General features: G+C 58.3%; 1 long non-coding RNA gene across 1 annotated transcript in view; it reads left to right on the top strand.

Moving 5' to 3' along the window:
- Positions 1 to 14,548, top strand: part of LOC128901160 (uncharacterized) — a 45,706-nt gene that overhangs the window by 10,734 nt on the left and 20,424 nt on the right. The window contains exon 2 of the long non-coding RNA XR_008463432.1: positions 14,426 to 14,495. This is a non-coding gene — a long non-coding RNA (uncharacterized LOC128901160). The remainder of the gene's footprint in view (positions 1 to 14,425; positions 14,496 to 14,548) is intronic.

Genomic DNA, 14,548 nt, shown 5'->3' with positions numbered 1-14,548 from the left:
TAGCATCACCCTCGTCGCCATGGCAACGCGCAGGGATGTATTTTAAAAAAAAAAAAAAAAAAGAAAAAAAAAGACCAAAAAAGAAAAAAAAGACCAGAAGCCCTCCAAGGATTATGACTTCAGTGAGGGATCAGGCTGGAGGGGAATCTGGGTCATGGCTGGAGCGGGCTTTTCTTCCAGCCTGTCTTCTGTAATTCCCTTTACCGTGAGCTTGGGGACGCGGCAGAGCCCCTGTTAGCACCCATGGGTGCTCCCCGGGGGGGTGCCTCGACCCCCCTGTGCCGGGGATCGCTCGTGGCCTGTGTGCCCCCCAGGAAAGAGCATCCCCTGCGAGCTCCGAAATCCAGGCTTTTGAACCCAAACTCCTCTCCATCACAAAGTGCGCGGTGCTTGCAGGAGTGCCAGAGCCGCGCTCCCCACACTCCCACCCCCCCCAGCTTTGTGCATTGCAAGTTTTCTCTCTCATCCCCCAAAATAAACAGGACTTTTTTTTTTTTGGCTAATTTTTTTTTTCCTCTCCTCTCTTTTTTTTTTTTTTTTTTTTTTTCCCCTCCCTTTTTCCACACCCCCAGAGCCGCTGTTGCTGGTGGCAGGGAGCCCAGACTCCGTAGGAACTCAGAAATGCTGCAGATCCAAGCCCCGGCTGCCCTCTCGGTTTCGCAATCCTTTGGTGCTGGAGAGGGGGGGAGAGAGAGAAGGAATAAAATGGGAGGGGATATTTTTTTTTTTTTTTTTCTTTATTAGAGATTTATAGACTTTCCCACCAGTAGGGACAAGGAGCCGGAGCCGAGCGGCCAATTTTTCTGCAGTAAGTTTCCAACACGGCTCGTCTCCGGCCTCTGCGAAACCCTCGGCGGCTTCGCCTACGGTGGGTCGGGTTGGTTTAATTTTTGGAAAACCATCGGCGCTGCCGGCGGGGGCGGGGGGGCGGCGGAGCTGCTCAGTGCCGGCACCCGCGGCGCTGGGTTAGGTGTGATGCTAATGGCTGGGAAAAGAGCTCAGGTGGGCTTTTTTTTTTTTCTTTTTGGAGCCGTTAAAGCCTTTTCTCTACCTGTTTGTGCCGTCGCACGCGAACTTGAGCTTCCCGGTGATGCCGCCACCGGCGCCGGTGGCTGCGGTCCCTCCGCTTTGCCAGGCTGGGCACTGCCGAGGTTGCCGCCTTCGTCCCCCTCTGCCCTTCGGCGTCTCGGGGTTTGTGGTCCATTTATTTTTAGGTAATTGCAGCGTCCGGGCTCTGAAGCCGCCGGTCGGTAACGCGCAGCCGGACAAGGGAGGTGTTTTGTTCGCCGGGGGCGGTATTTGAAGCAGATGGGTTTTTTTTCCGGGCGAGAGCCACCAGCCGATGCCGCAGCCGGCTCCTGTCCCCCCAGATGCCACCACGCTCAGGACAGGGTGTGAGTGTCCGGCTCCTCACCCACCCCCAGGAAAAATCCCCCCTCCTAGAGCCGTGCGTGGGTGAGGGCTGAGTCCTGGCAGCCCTGGGCCCAATGTCCAGTGATTAATGGGATTAAATTGGTGCTCCTAGCAAGTTTTTTTTTTTGTTGTTTTTTTTTTTCATCTGGTTTTCTCAAGACTTTTTAAGCAGAGGTGGGGGTGGGAGGCCGGGGCCGCGTCGCACGGAGATCTGATTAGATAAGGGGGAGCTGCCTGTGAACAAAATTCCTACCGGATAATTATTTATACCTCCATCTGCGTCACCAGTAAACATCTGGATCTGCTCCAAACATCTTCATTTGATTTGTTTTGGAGTCTCTCGACAGGGATGTTTCTCAGATCCCCTCCCCACCTCCCTTTCGTCGCCCGTTTTTGGCCGGTTCGGCTGAAATTCAGGATGACCGAGCCCATCCCTGCCCCGCTCAGCGCCAGCCCCTCTTGCCCCATCGCCCCCGGGGCGTTCCCTGCTCTTGGCGCTGCTTTAGCGAATCCCCGGCTCCTGGAGTCCCGTGATGGGATGAGACGCGCCGTTGCCCTTTCTGGGAAGGGAAAAGTTTCTGGTGTCGGTGGTTGCGGGAAAAATCCGAGTGACCCAAAAAAAAAAGCTCCCCCCCCCGCAAAAGCAACCCCAGATGTGTTGCTTTCTATTTTAAACCATCAGCGTTTGATTTTTGGGGGGGGAACCAGACTCCTGACCTTTCGGAGCGCGTGTGGGGCTGGCAGTCGCGCCGAGCTCTCCGAGGCCGGGGCTGACTTCTCGCTCTGTTTGTGTAGAGCCAAGAAATTAATATTAATAACTTTCCGTGAATGAGAGTTGAGTACCTGCTTCCCTGGGGCTCCTTGGAAAGCTCCGGCTCGGCCGGATAACATCAACAGTCATTATGAACGGGACCGAGAGCATCGCTCGGGCGCAGCTGGGATGCAGATGGGAAGGGACTGGTGTGGGAGGGGAGAGATGAAGGAAGCCTCTGGCTCGCTTTTAAAGCGCCTGGGGCAGGGCTTTCAGGCGCCACGAGCAATTTTATTTTCTTTTTTTTTTTTTTTTTTTTTTGTCCCTGGTGTTCCTCCATCCTTTTTTGTTTTTTTTGCAGCCCCGGCCCCTCTTTGCACGGCTGCGTCGGAAAAACCAGCCTGAATCGCCGGAGCCGGCGGCGAATGTTGAAATCCGGGGTCTCACCTCTGCCGGGCCCTCGAGAGGGGAAAAAAATAAAAAAAAAAATTAAATAAATAAAAAAGTTTCAGTGCTGCACCCAGCCTTAATCTCTTTAAACTGTATTTCGCTAATCCTTCATTAGGATCTCATTGTGAGCTTGTTATCCCGTTAGGGCTTAGAGCCGCGCGTGGCGGCGTCGCCCGCAGAGCCGGGGCTGCGGCGTCCCCGCCGGCGCCACGTGCTGCGCCGGGACATGCCGGGTGCCCGGCTGGCGTGGGATGGGTGCCCGGCTGGGGTGGGATGGGTGCCTGCGGCTCCCTCCCCCTCCCACCACCTCCTGCAGCTTCAGCGCCATCCCCGCTTGCCCGGTTCATCTCTCCCGGGACATTCCCAGTTTTGGGGCTGGGTTAGTAAATCCCCAGCTCCCGGAGTCCCGCGATGGGGCGAGAGCGGCGTTGCCCTTTTCTCAGAGGGAGAAAGTTTCTGGTGTCGGTGGTTGCGGGAAAAATACGAGTAAGCGCAAAAAAAACCCAACACAACTCCGCCATCCCGGTGTCTTTGGTGTGGACCGCGGGGGACGTCGTTGCTGTTTGGCTTCTAGGGTGTCGGTACGGGGGACGGGGGGGTGTGTAATGTGAAGTAGAGCTGGTTTTGCTGAGGTTGGATCCTCCTTAGGAGCTTTTTTGAGCGTCCCGGTTGCCAAGGGCAAGGTTTTAGCTGGGGTTATTGGGTGAGCTCGCGGGAGGCGACCCCGGATGGAGGGGGGTGAGCTCGGTGTGCGCTTAAACCCCTTCCTGCTGCCACGGGAGCCTTAAAAAGGGCATCGGCCGGAGCCGGCGTGCCGCCGCGGATTCCTTCCCTTAGCAAGCGGCCGGTTTCCCGCTGGGAGGCTGGAGCTGCTCCCCTTCGCCTGGGCATCCTCCCCATCATCCCGTCCTTCTCGGGGTGACGGGAAGAGCTCTGCACCCCCTTTTTCGGAAGCCGCGGGGGGTGGCGAGTGCGTGCCGCTGGGCCGCGGCGCGGGGGCTGAGCACGCCGGCCCCTCACGAGCCGCTCGGCATCAGGCGCCGGTCCGCGGAGCGATTGCGAAAAGCAAACCAAAAACCGCACACCCCCACGCTCCCACATGCGCCGGCGAACGAGGAAGCGAGCGTGCGGGGGGACAAGCGAGCAGCCGGAGCTGAGGCTCGGTTTTATTTGGTGGAAAATGAAAACCATTGCGGCAACAGAGAGGGTACCTCAGCTTATTTCCCACCCCCCCGCCTCAAAAAGAAATAACAACGTGGGATTTTTATCTTCCCTGGTTTTCGTTGTGGTGTAGAAACGTGGCTCTGAAGAGGAGGGTGGTGGGTAAAAAAATTGCTGCCTGTTTTAGTGCTTCCCTCCTCCTGGCTGGAAGGTCTCGCGGGACGTGGACGTCTCCTCGCCCGCTCCTACGTCCCAGAGCCAGAGGGGTCGGGAGAGGGGAGGTGACTCCTCCGGCATTGCGAGAGTGAACCGGGCTCCGTAATTGCTCGTGCTTTGCTTCGCAGGCTTTGCTGGCGGTTCCAAGTTTAATGCCCGTTTATTTGCCTTCAGGCTGCGGAGCGTCTCTGCGGGGCGAGTGTTTCGTCAGCCGATGGGGCACGAGGGCACAGTGAGGGGCCGGTGGCATCGCTGGGGGGTGGGAGACGGAGTCTCCGCATGGAACACTTTGATTCCCAACATAGGACTGAGCGACTTAAATGCCTGTGATTCTATGACTTTGCTTCTCACATTTATTTCTGCAGCCGGCGCGGCGCTTGTGCCGGGTCCCGCTTCCCTCCGTGGGGCTTCCCCTCCGCGCCGGAGCACAGAGGAATGGGGGAATGAGCCGTGATGGATGCTGGTTTTTATCCTTCCAGAAAAAGGGGAATAGCGATGTCTGGGAAGCGCCGGCTTCGCTTTCACCTTGCCTTTGGGGGTGCTCCCGGCCGGGGCCGTGCTGCGGGGAAGGTAGAGCTTTTCCAAGCGTTTCTCTCCCCTTTTTCCTGTGCCTATAATTAGCCCTGGCTCCCCGCCACCATATACTGCACGATCCTGGAAAGAGGTCATGGCTTTGCTGAAATTCTTGGGAACGGAGCTCGCCGCTGCAGCTGGGAAAGCGGTGCAGTTTCCAAGCAGATAAGAAATAGGGCAAATGCGACTCTTTTCCCCGCTGTAATTTATGGGCTCTGGGCACGGCATCCGACGGCCGCCTCCTCCCCGCTCCGGCTCTCCCCTTCCTCGAGGGAACGGTAAAAATGGGTGAAGAGGTTCAAACCCATCCTGCCCCGCTGTGCTGGATGGCGGCGGGGGCGAGGAGACCCCCCCGCCCCCGGCTTCTCCCGGGTCTTGTTTTCCCCTTCTCCGTCCCATCCAGGGTCCTGCCAAGGCTGGAGGAGGAACCAAACCCCGTTCCCGGGTGTTTTGCGGTCCTTTCCACTTCAAAAACGTGCCGTTTTTATGAATTTCCCAGGAGCGGGGCTCCCTTTTTCAGCATCTCGGTGGTCTCAAAGGGCTTTTCCAACCTCAGCGATTCCATGATCTTCAGCCAGGTGGGGAAGAGGACCCCGATTTTCTCCCAAAAGGGGGCAAAGCAGAGGGGTCTGCTGGGGCTGGGGAGGGTTTTCCTCCCTCTGAACCCTCCCGTGCAAAGTGGGGGAAAAAACCTCAAAGCGAAAAGAGTATTTTTAAAAGAGAAAACTCCCCTCTTCGTAAAGGAGAGCAAGACATACGTCAAAATCCCCCGTTGAAAAGTTTCCCAAAGCTCTGCTATTGTTTCTCCAGCGCTGTACAGCAATTCAGAGAAAAAATCGGGATAAATACGACCAAAAAGGACTGGGATGGAGAGAGCAAGGGCTCCGGTTGCCCTCCTGGCCAGGGCTCCGCATGTGCAGCGTGCCGCCGCCGAGCCCATCTTCCCTTTCCAACGAGGGGATTAGCTAAAAAAAAAAAAAAAAAAAAAAAAAATAATGAGGGAGATTAAAAAGCAAAACACTTTCCATTTGTTTTAATTGGCTCTGGGGCCAGAGACCGGCTTCTCTCCCCTCCCTTTCGCATCCGAACGCTGCGATTTTCGCTGGACGTGACAGGACAGCAGGGCTGGGGGTTTAAGGGGGAAAAAGCCCTTTTGCAGCACCAAGAGTTTTTGTGGCCGTTGCAAGACTTAAAATCCCCTCTTTTTCTCTCTTTTTTTTTTTTTTGGCATTTCCCCCGGTGCCGGCGTGTTCATTCTGGGGTTGGTAATTGGGATTTTTTTTTTCCAAGGGTTTATCGGGGCTGAGCCATCAGAGGGAGGTGATGCTCGCACCGGCCACGGGTCGGTCGGGGAGTGGCAGGGCAGTTTCCTACGGGTTGGTGCCGCTCGGTGGAGCGGTTACCCAAATTACACAGAGATTTCTGGGTTTTTTTTGTTTTTTGTCTCCGTAGGTGCCTATAAAATCCCCCTTCTGCTTTCCCCTCGCAGCGCCGTACGTGGGGGGTGGTGTAGGAGTTGCTGACGACGGCACCGAATGCGCAAGCGTTTCTCTGCACCTCGCTGGAGAGAAATATTTTAATCTTTCTTTTTCTTTTTTTTTTCTTTTTAAATTAAAAAAAAAAAAAAAGGATCTCTAAAAACGCGTATTCGAAGTTTGGGGAGTAGGCGCCCTCCCCGTGGAGATTCACTGGGGGTGCAAGGGGTCTGGGGGCCTGAACCTGTAGATTTGGTGGACTTTATTCTCGGGGCTGATTTTATTATAGATATTTATTATTATGTATGTATTATTACATATTCATTTATTATTCTCGGGGCTGATTTTTTGGTATATTGATTATTTTATTATTATATATTTGCTATTATATGTTTGTTTATTATTCTCAGGGCTGATTTTACTATATAATTCTTATTATATATTCATTTATTATTCTCAGGGCTGATTTTTTGGTATATTGATTATTATCTATTGATTATTATATATTATTTATTTATTTATTCTTCTCAGGGCTGATTTTACTACATATTTGTTATTATGTATTCATTTATTTCTCCCAGGGCTGATTTTATTCTCCAGTTTAGGGTTTTTTTTCCCCCCTCTGGGGTTTTGGGAGGCTGCCGGGTGGCAGAGGCTTGCTCCGTCGGGACGCGGCTCCCGCTTTTCCCAAGGGTTTTGCACCAGGGTTTAGGGGGGGTTCGCACCAGGGTTTGGGGGGGGTTTGCGCGAGGGTTTTAGAGGGGGGTTGCACGAGGACTTGTGGGTTTTGCACGAGGGTTGGGGGGACAAAATCCCTTTTTTTCCTTCTCGGGGCTGAGCAGCTCCTGAGCAGCTGGGATGCGGCTCCCGCTTTTCCCAAGGGTTTTGCGCCAGGGTTTGGGGGGGGTCGCACGAGAGTTTGGGGGGGTTGCACGAGGGTTTTGGGGGGGGTTTGCGTGAGGACTTGTGGGTTTTGCACGAGGGTTGGGGAGGCAAAACCCCCTTTTTTCCTTCTCGGGGCTGAGCGGCCCTCGCTCCTGCTGGGCCCGGCCCCACGGGGGGATTTAATGTGGGGGCGATGGTGGGTGCTGGGGAGGGGGCGAGGCGAGGGGGGTGTGGGAAGGTGCCGGTGCCTGGGGGGGCCGCAGCAGCCCTGGCCGAGCTCGGGACACGCAGGAGGGTCCGTAGCACAACCCGGAATTAAACGCAAATCTCCCCGGCGGCCCGCGCCCGACCGCGGGGCCCAGGCCTCCCCCTCAGCACAAGGAAGGCCTTTTTCTTTCTTCTTCGCAAATCGCCCTCAGAAGAAGGTTTAAAATAAGGTCTCGGCTTCCAGCAAAGGAGGTGGGATTTTCCGGCGCGGTGGCTGTCGCCCTTCCCCGGGGTTGGGGACAGCAGCGGGGGACACGCGCAGTTTTGCCTGGTCCCCCCCTTCCCGGTCGAGGTTTTTTTTTTGGGGGGGGGCAGCCCCTCTGCCAGCCCAAGGCGTCACCTCATGGCAGCCGGGAGGTGACTTGGGACCTGCCACCGCGAGCAGACGGAGGGTTTGGACTCAGGCGAAGGTGTTTGTTTGGTTTCCATGGGGAGAGGCCGGGCGGCCACCCCGGGAGGCCGCGGCCATGCCAAACGTCCCCGCGGCCGGCGGGTGCTGACTCAGGCGACGGGGCGGTGAGGGGCCTGGGTTTTACTCTTAATTATGGCGATTTTTCTCCCATTCCGGCGTACAGCCCCGGCTCACCACACCTCACCCGATGGCCCTGGAGTTTGGGCCCGCCGGGCTGTGCCGGTGGCCGGCCTCGACGCCGGCAGGCACTGGGGCACTCGGGGAGTCGGCAAGTGCTTCATCACCCTGGGCAAACTCCCCTGGGGGTCTTCCCAAGGTGGGAATTGTTGCCAAATAGGGGGTGATGGGAGATGGCACCGGCTCGGTGGCACCCTGCATGCGTTGCCATGCCGGGCACACGCATGGCAGCTCCGTGAGCCCTTAGCGTGGGTCCATGTCGTTGCCATAAACATGCAAGCCCAGCATTGTGGGCCACGGACCCACGCGGATACGTGCCCAAGCGCACCCATGCGTGCAGGGAGCTGTGCCCAGCGCGCCGGGATGGGGCTGACGATGGAATCCCTTCCGGCATCACCCGCCTGCTCCGGGCACCCGCCGCCCTGGCCAGGGCTGTTGGCAGGAGGCGAGGAACCGAACTCGGGGTTGATTTTCTTCCTTGTCATCTGTGTCGGTCAGTGGCTGTGGAGCGTGGGTGAGAAATGGCAGGGTTGGTGTGTCCCCCCCCACCCCCGCTGTGCCTCGCCGGGGGTTGTGCCGGGATGCGAAGCGGCTGCAAAGCGGTGGCAGAGGATCCATCCCTGCCGTGCTGCAGAAAGGAGAGCCAGAATGGGATCCGTGGCGTCTGGGGAGAGGCAGGACAGGTGTGTGTTTGGGGGGGGGGTTGTCAGGAGGATCTGGGGGGGCAAAACGGCTGTTGGTGCTTTCTCTGCTTTACCTCTGCCTTGCAAATGCCAGGAGGAGCTGGAATTGCAAATCCAGAGTAGCTGTTACTGCTGCTGGAAAGCCTCCTGTATCCCTGGAGCGGTACCGGGGCCTTTTGTGCGATGCCCCGGTGGGTGCCAGGGGACACGAGAAGGGTGGGGGCACCCACGCCCCCTCTTGGCACCTCCACGATGGGTTTGCGCATGCGCTGTCCTGGGCTGCCACGAAATCGCATAAAATTAGCGAAGGAAAGCAAGCAGCGGCTGCTTGTGTCAAACGTGGCAGGGGCCGGTTGTACCCGTAGCCATACTGGGCTAACTGGTGCCATCGGGCCCCAGGACCAGTGCCAGCAGGTGGCAATGTGGCCCGTAGCATGGCCTCCATCACCGGGGACAGGGCAAGAGCTGGGTGCTTGGGGCATGGGACACCCACATCTTGGCATCCCTGGGAGCCCCCGTGATGTCCTCGGGTGTTTTGGGGTTGGTTTAGACTCGGGGTCCTCCTGGTGCCGGTGGGTGAGCGGGATGGGACAGGGAGGGAGGTGAGGGGCTTGCTCAGGGCAGGTAATCGGGCTTTGGCCTGGGGGGCGTTTGTGTTCCCAGCTCTGCTCTTTGCTTCCCCTCTCCGTGCCTCAGTTTCCCCGCGGTGCTGCGAGGCAGTAGGATCCCCCGGCGCTCGGCTGATGCGCGGGGACATCCTGCGGCGGTGCCAGCCCCGGGACGAGCTCTTGGATTGGGGACACGCAAACCGGAGCCTGCCCAGATGTGGACACCTGTGTGCTGAGGGGTATTTCTGCTCCTGCCAGATGTGCTGGGCACAAGGGGACAGGTGGCCCAGCTGCGCAGAGAGGGCAGAAGCAGGGTGGGTGCTGCAGCGGAGACCCCCGCGCCCGTCCCTCCTCCCACGCTTCCCCCAGTCCCCCCGCTGTCCCTTGGTCACCAGCGTGGCACAGTGCGTGGCTTTGCTCCGAAACCCGTGCCGGTCCCCGTCCCTCCTGCGCCTCCCGGCCGCCCCCGCGTCCATACAGCTGGAGGTTTCACTTCTGCATCTCCGCTGCCCAAGGGGGAACTCAGCCGGCGAGACCGAAACTCGGTGGCTCCAACGGTCGCACACGCGCACCGTGTGTGTGTGTCCCCCCACCTCCTGTCACCCCCTCCATGTCCCCCATGTCCCGGCAGGGCCGGTGGCCGCTGTCGCAACACCTGCGGTAACGGCTGTACCCCGCGCTCGGCTGCCCTGACCTTTCCTGGAGCACGGCTCGGCAGGGATGGAGGGCGGCCACCCGACACCCGGCCAGGGGCCGGATTTGGGCAGGGTGCTGGGGCCCTCCGTGGGGACAAGGTGCCCTGGAGGAGCGGGGAAGCGAGCCCCCCATGGCAATTCCCACCCTGCCTGGGGCTGGGGGCACCTTCAAGCCATCCCCGTGCAGGTGTTGGAGGAGCAGCGGTGATGGTGGCACCTTGTGCACGGGGTGGATGTGTCCTCGGCACGGCTGGCTTGTGCCATCGCTCTTGTGCCATCGCTTGTCCCTGCGCCGTCGTGCCGGGCAGCCGAACATCTCCTGCCGCTGGAGGTGGATTTATCCCTCCTGGCTCCCTTTGTCACTGTGCCGGTGGTGGGACATGGGTGCAGGATCTGGCACGATGGGCGGTTGGTAGCCGTGGTTCCTTGTGGCTAATGCCGCTAATTTTGGCTAATGCTGGTTGCCAGGACCCCATGAGACTGACGTGGCAGAGCCCCGGGAAGTGGGGTCTGGGGGTCATCCCAGTTTGGGGGGGGGGGGTGTCCACGTACACCCGGTGAGTGGGGTTGGGAGCCCGGCGGGGGGAAGTTTGGGTTTGGCATCCAAATGTTTGCGGCCCCGAGCCCGTTGCTAGAGGAAACGTGAAAAAAAGGGGAAGGAGAGATTGCGGTCGGCCGCTCTTCCCCTCCGCAATCTGCGCCTCCCTCTTGGCCCCTTCGGCTCCGCTTCGGCCCGGAGGAGCCCCAGAGCAGATGATTTTCCCCTCCTCCCTCTCCCCTGCTCCCCTCGACTTTCCCCCCGGCTGTTCCAATGTCCCCATGGCATCTGCGGGACGCCCTGGGGTCACCGGCACCCCGAATCCAGCCGGCAGCGGCCAGGCTTCCCTTCGCCTAGCTCACGCCGGCGGCTTAATTAGCTGGTGATTGATCTAATAACGGGGCCGGGAGCTCGGTTGAGTGATTTAGCGTCTTCCAGCCTTCTGCGCGTGGCCAGGATGGGGTTTGGTTGAGACCCTTCCTCCGCTGGCTCAGGGGGGTTATTTATTTGGGGGTATTACGTCTATGTATGATGTAGTCAGCAGGGTGTATAGATATATATATATACATACATACAACCCCATATATATATATGGGGTTGTATATATTTGGGGAATATCTAGATGAGGGTATGTATATTTGAGGGGTTTTATATATATATATGGGAAGAAAAAAAAATATATATATAATTGGAAAAAACCTGTATATGTGGGGAAAAATATGTGTGTGTATGGGAAAAAGATATATGGGGAAAAAATATATGGGAAAAAAATACATATGGGGAAAAAATATATGGGGAAAAAAATATATGTGGGGAAAAAAATATATATGGGAATATATATATATTTGGGGATATTAGCAAAGGCTGCTGTGACACAGGGGCCGCCAAGCACCAGCTGAGCCCATATCCAGGATAGTCACCGGGAGCCATCCCAGCACATCCTCCGGGATCTTTCCGGGCAGGTTGGAGCAGCTCCACCAGCCCGACCACAGCAGTTAAAAAACGGGGCATCCCAGGAGATTCTGTGTGTGTCCCCCCCCCGCCCCCCCCGCCGCCCCGGCGTCAGGGTTTTTCTGCTGCTCTCGGGGGCAGATCCCACCCCGAGGCGTTTTGGTTTGTCGCTGGGCGAAACCGAAGCTTCAAACAGGAACGATTTTATCGTCTGCTCAGCATTTCTGTCCGAAAACTGGACAAAAAGATTGTCTTCTCTTTCCCCCCCTTTTCCTCCCCTCCTTTTTTTCATTTAGAAAGGGGAATTCACTTGCCTTTGCTGCCTCCATCCCTCCCCTATGTGGTGATTCCCCCCCCGCTCCGCTTTTAAAATAACAGAGCGTTTTGAAAACATGATACTTTTCCCTTTTCCTGGGCAGCATTTCTCTCTTAAAAAAAAAAAAAAGCTTTGAAGGCAGGTGGTGCCATGGCGGCGAGAACTGGGGGCTGCACAGGGTCCCTTGGGGGTGCTGGTGGCACCGTCCTGGTCTCACCGTGCCGCAGTGGGTCAGACGGTGATCCCTCAAAATCCCCCAGAATCCGGGCTAAATACCCTGAGAGCCATCCTGCCCCCCTGCCCAGGTTTCCCACCTCGCCGTGGCTGCTGGAGTGTCTCGGCAAAGCATGGCAAAACTCGGCATTGCCGTGAGTCTTCACGATCTGGGGCTAAGGCCGAGGGCTGCATGGTGGTGTCCCGCCGTCATCGTTGTAGCAGCTGGGGGTGATGGAGAGCATCTGGGAGCCGGGGATGTAGGCTACTCTGAATAACCAGTATATATATGGATATTTTTGCTGTCGGTGCCTGGCGTGGCTCTACCGGCTGTCCCGTGACGGTGGCGTGCGGACTGGCACCGTGGGCACGTGGCTCCAGGTTCAGGTGGGATGTGAGCAGAGATCCTGCATCCCACGGGGATGCTCCTGGCTTGTCTACCGGCATCCCCCACCGAGGCGGGGGGGACAACTCCGTGAGGTCTTCCTTGGCCGCCGTGTCCCCCCGTTGCATCCCAATGGGATGGTGACGGTGGCCCCACGTCCCCCTGAGGCAGGCGGGGATTCGGTCGCCCGGAGCAGAGCCAGCCCCGGGCACAGACCTGAGCCGCATCTTCACACATCCTCCACCCAGCCCACCGTGGTCCCCGGGCCCCACGCCAGGGCGGTGGCAGGGTGCGTGGCGCTCTGCCAGCAGCCCCGCAAGGCGCTGCCGTGCAGAGACCAGCAAGGGCTGCTCCTACCCCGCGCCGGGGGGGTGGTGTGGAGAGACCCTTTGCGTTAAACACCGTGACAGGGGTGCAGTGGTCCCGCTCGTGCTGACATCTCCACCCCTCGGAGCCGGCACCGGTCCCTGTGGGAACAGCAGGGTTTGCACTAAGGACAGCCCGTGGGGTCCCGGTGCGGTGCGGGGGGGGGCTCGTTTGCAGAGAAGCAGCCCCTGACCCCCGAGTTGGTGGCTGAAATAAGGCAGAAGGTGGAAGTGCAGGTAGTGCCGTCCTTTGTCCCGGCTGGGAGGGTGGCACTTGCACGGTGTCCTTGTCCCCACGTGGGATGCTCTTTTTTATTAAGGGGAATAAAGGGGTGGTCCTTGGCGGGGGGGGGGCAACAGGTTGGTATGGGCATTAAGGGGTGCAAGCAGGGCAGTAGCTGGATCCTTCTCCCTGCTGCTCTCCCATCGTGGAGGTGACAGAGCCAGACGCGTCCGTCTGTCCCCATGCTGGGAATCCCTGCGGCCGGTCCATCCACAGGACCCCAGCTCGCGTGGCGCGAGGTTTGGTGCCCTGGGGGGAGGCTGGAAAACTGCTTGTACCCCGTTTTTTTGGGGGGCGTCCCCTTTGCGTGGCTCCTCAGGGAAGGTGCAGCCCCGGCCGGAGCCACGCGCTCCTCACTCTAGTTTTGTTCAGCCTGAATTTTGTAATGTCAGGAAATGAGTTGGCCGTGGGAGGGGAGGCAGCCGGGGGGGAGGAAGGCTGGTTTTGTGGTTGAGGCGGAGGATGAGGACGCCGGAAAGCCGAGCACAATTCCTCGCTCTGCTGCAGGCGCCGGGGGTGAGGCTGCAGCTCGGCTTCGGGAACAGGAGCTCGCGGTGCATTTGGAGAGCCGGGCGCTGGCCCCTGTGCCTCAGTTTCCCTTTTGTTCAGCGGGGCAGGCGCCGTCACATGCCGGATGGTGACAGCCACCTGTAGATGAGTGACCAGCCCAAGGCTGGCTGAAACGGCAGAGGTTTGCCGCCTGGGTCGCCTCCCATCTTTGAGGGGCGAGCGAGATGAATTCAGCAGCCGCGTTTCCTTCTGGGCTGCGGCGTTTTGTCCTGGGCGAGGGCGGCTCTGGGCTGCGCTCCCCGGGAGAAGGCATCCGAGCGCGCAGGTCGGGGATTTTCCCCATGGGGTGCCTGCGAGGGTCTTCACCGAGGTCACCAAGGTCTCTTCAAACCTGGAACGACTCGCTGCCGGGCTGCATCTTGTCCCTTGTTCATGATAATTTTTGGTTTACGGTTGTTTTTGTTTTTCATTCCTGAGCTCTTTTTAGTTTCTTGAGGGTAAATTTCGACTAGATCTAAGCAAGAAATGTTTTATGCTGAGGGTGGGGAGACCCTGGCCCAGGTTGTCCGGAGAAGTGGGAGATGCTCCATCCCTGGGAACATTCCAGGCCAGGTTGGCCGGGGCTTTGAGCAGCCTGGTCTGGTGGAAGATGTCCCTGCCCAGGGCACAGGGGTTGGACTAGATGGCCTTTAAAGGTCCCTTCCAACCCTATGATCTTTTCCCCCGATCTCTTTATACCTGTCTCTCTTGCTCCGCTTTCCCCCCTTTCTTTTGCCGTCCCACAGGTTCCTGTATCCCAGCTCCACCTCCAGGCACCAGGATGCTCTCTGCATTTCGTAGCCTCCGGGCTCATGGTTGCCTTGCAGGAGCCCAGAACGGTCCCACCCGGCCTTTGCAGCCCTCACAGTGACGCTCAGGGTCAGGGCGGTGCAGGAGGGGACCCCTCCAGCTCCTGTCCCCTCAGCCAGTGCTGCTGTGGGGGCAACCGGGAGCCCCTCATTGTCCCCTCTGGCCGGCTGTGCTTGGATGGGGTGTGCGGGGAGCCCTGGCCTTGCCTCCGTCCCCTCAGACTGATGGCTGCTCGCTTTTTCTTTGCAGTTTGATTGAGGAGCGGTGGCCGCAGCTCATCCTCTGGCAGGAGCAGAAGATGCAGGAGTCTGCGTAGCAGGTAGGGGGGAAATCCCAACCCTGGGGCTCTCACTGCCCTCCCCCTTGAGTTCG

This window comes from Rissa tridactyla, chromosome 23 (assembly GCF_028500815.1).
Source record: "Rissa tridactyla isolate bRisTri1 chromosome 23, bRisTri1.patW.cur.20221130, whole genome shotgun sequence".
In the NCBI taxonomy this organism is placed as follows: Eukaryota; Metazoa; Chordata; class Aves; order Charadriiformes; family Laridae; genus Rissa; species Rissa tridactyla.
Note: the sequence above shows the minus strand (reverse complement) of the source record. Positions and strands in the feature narration are given on the sequence as shown.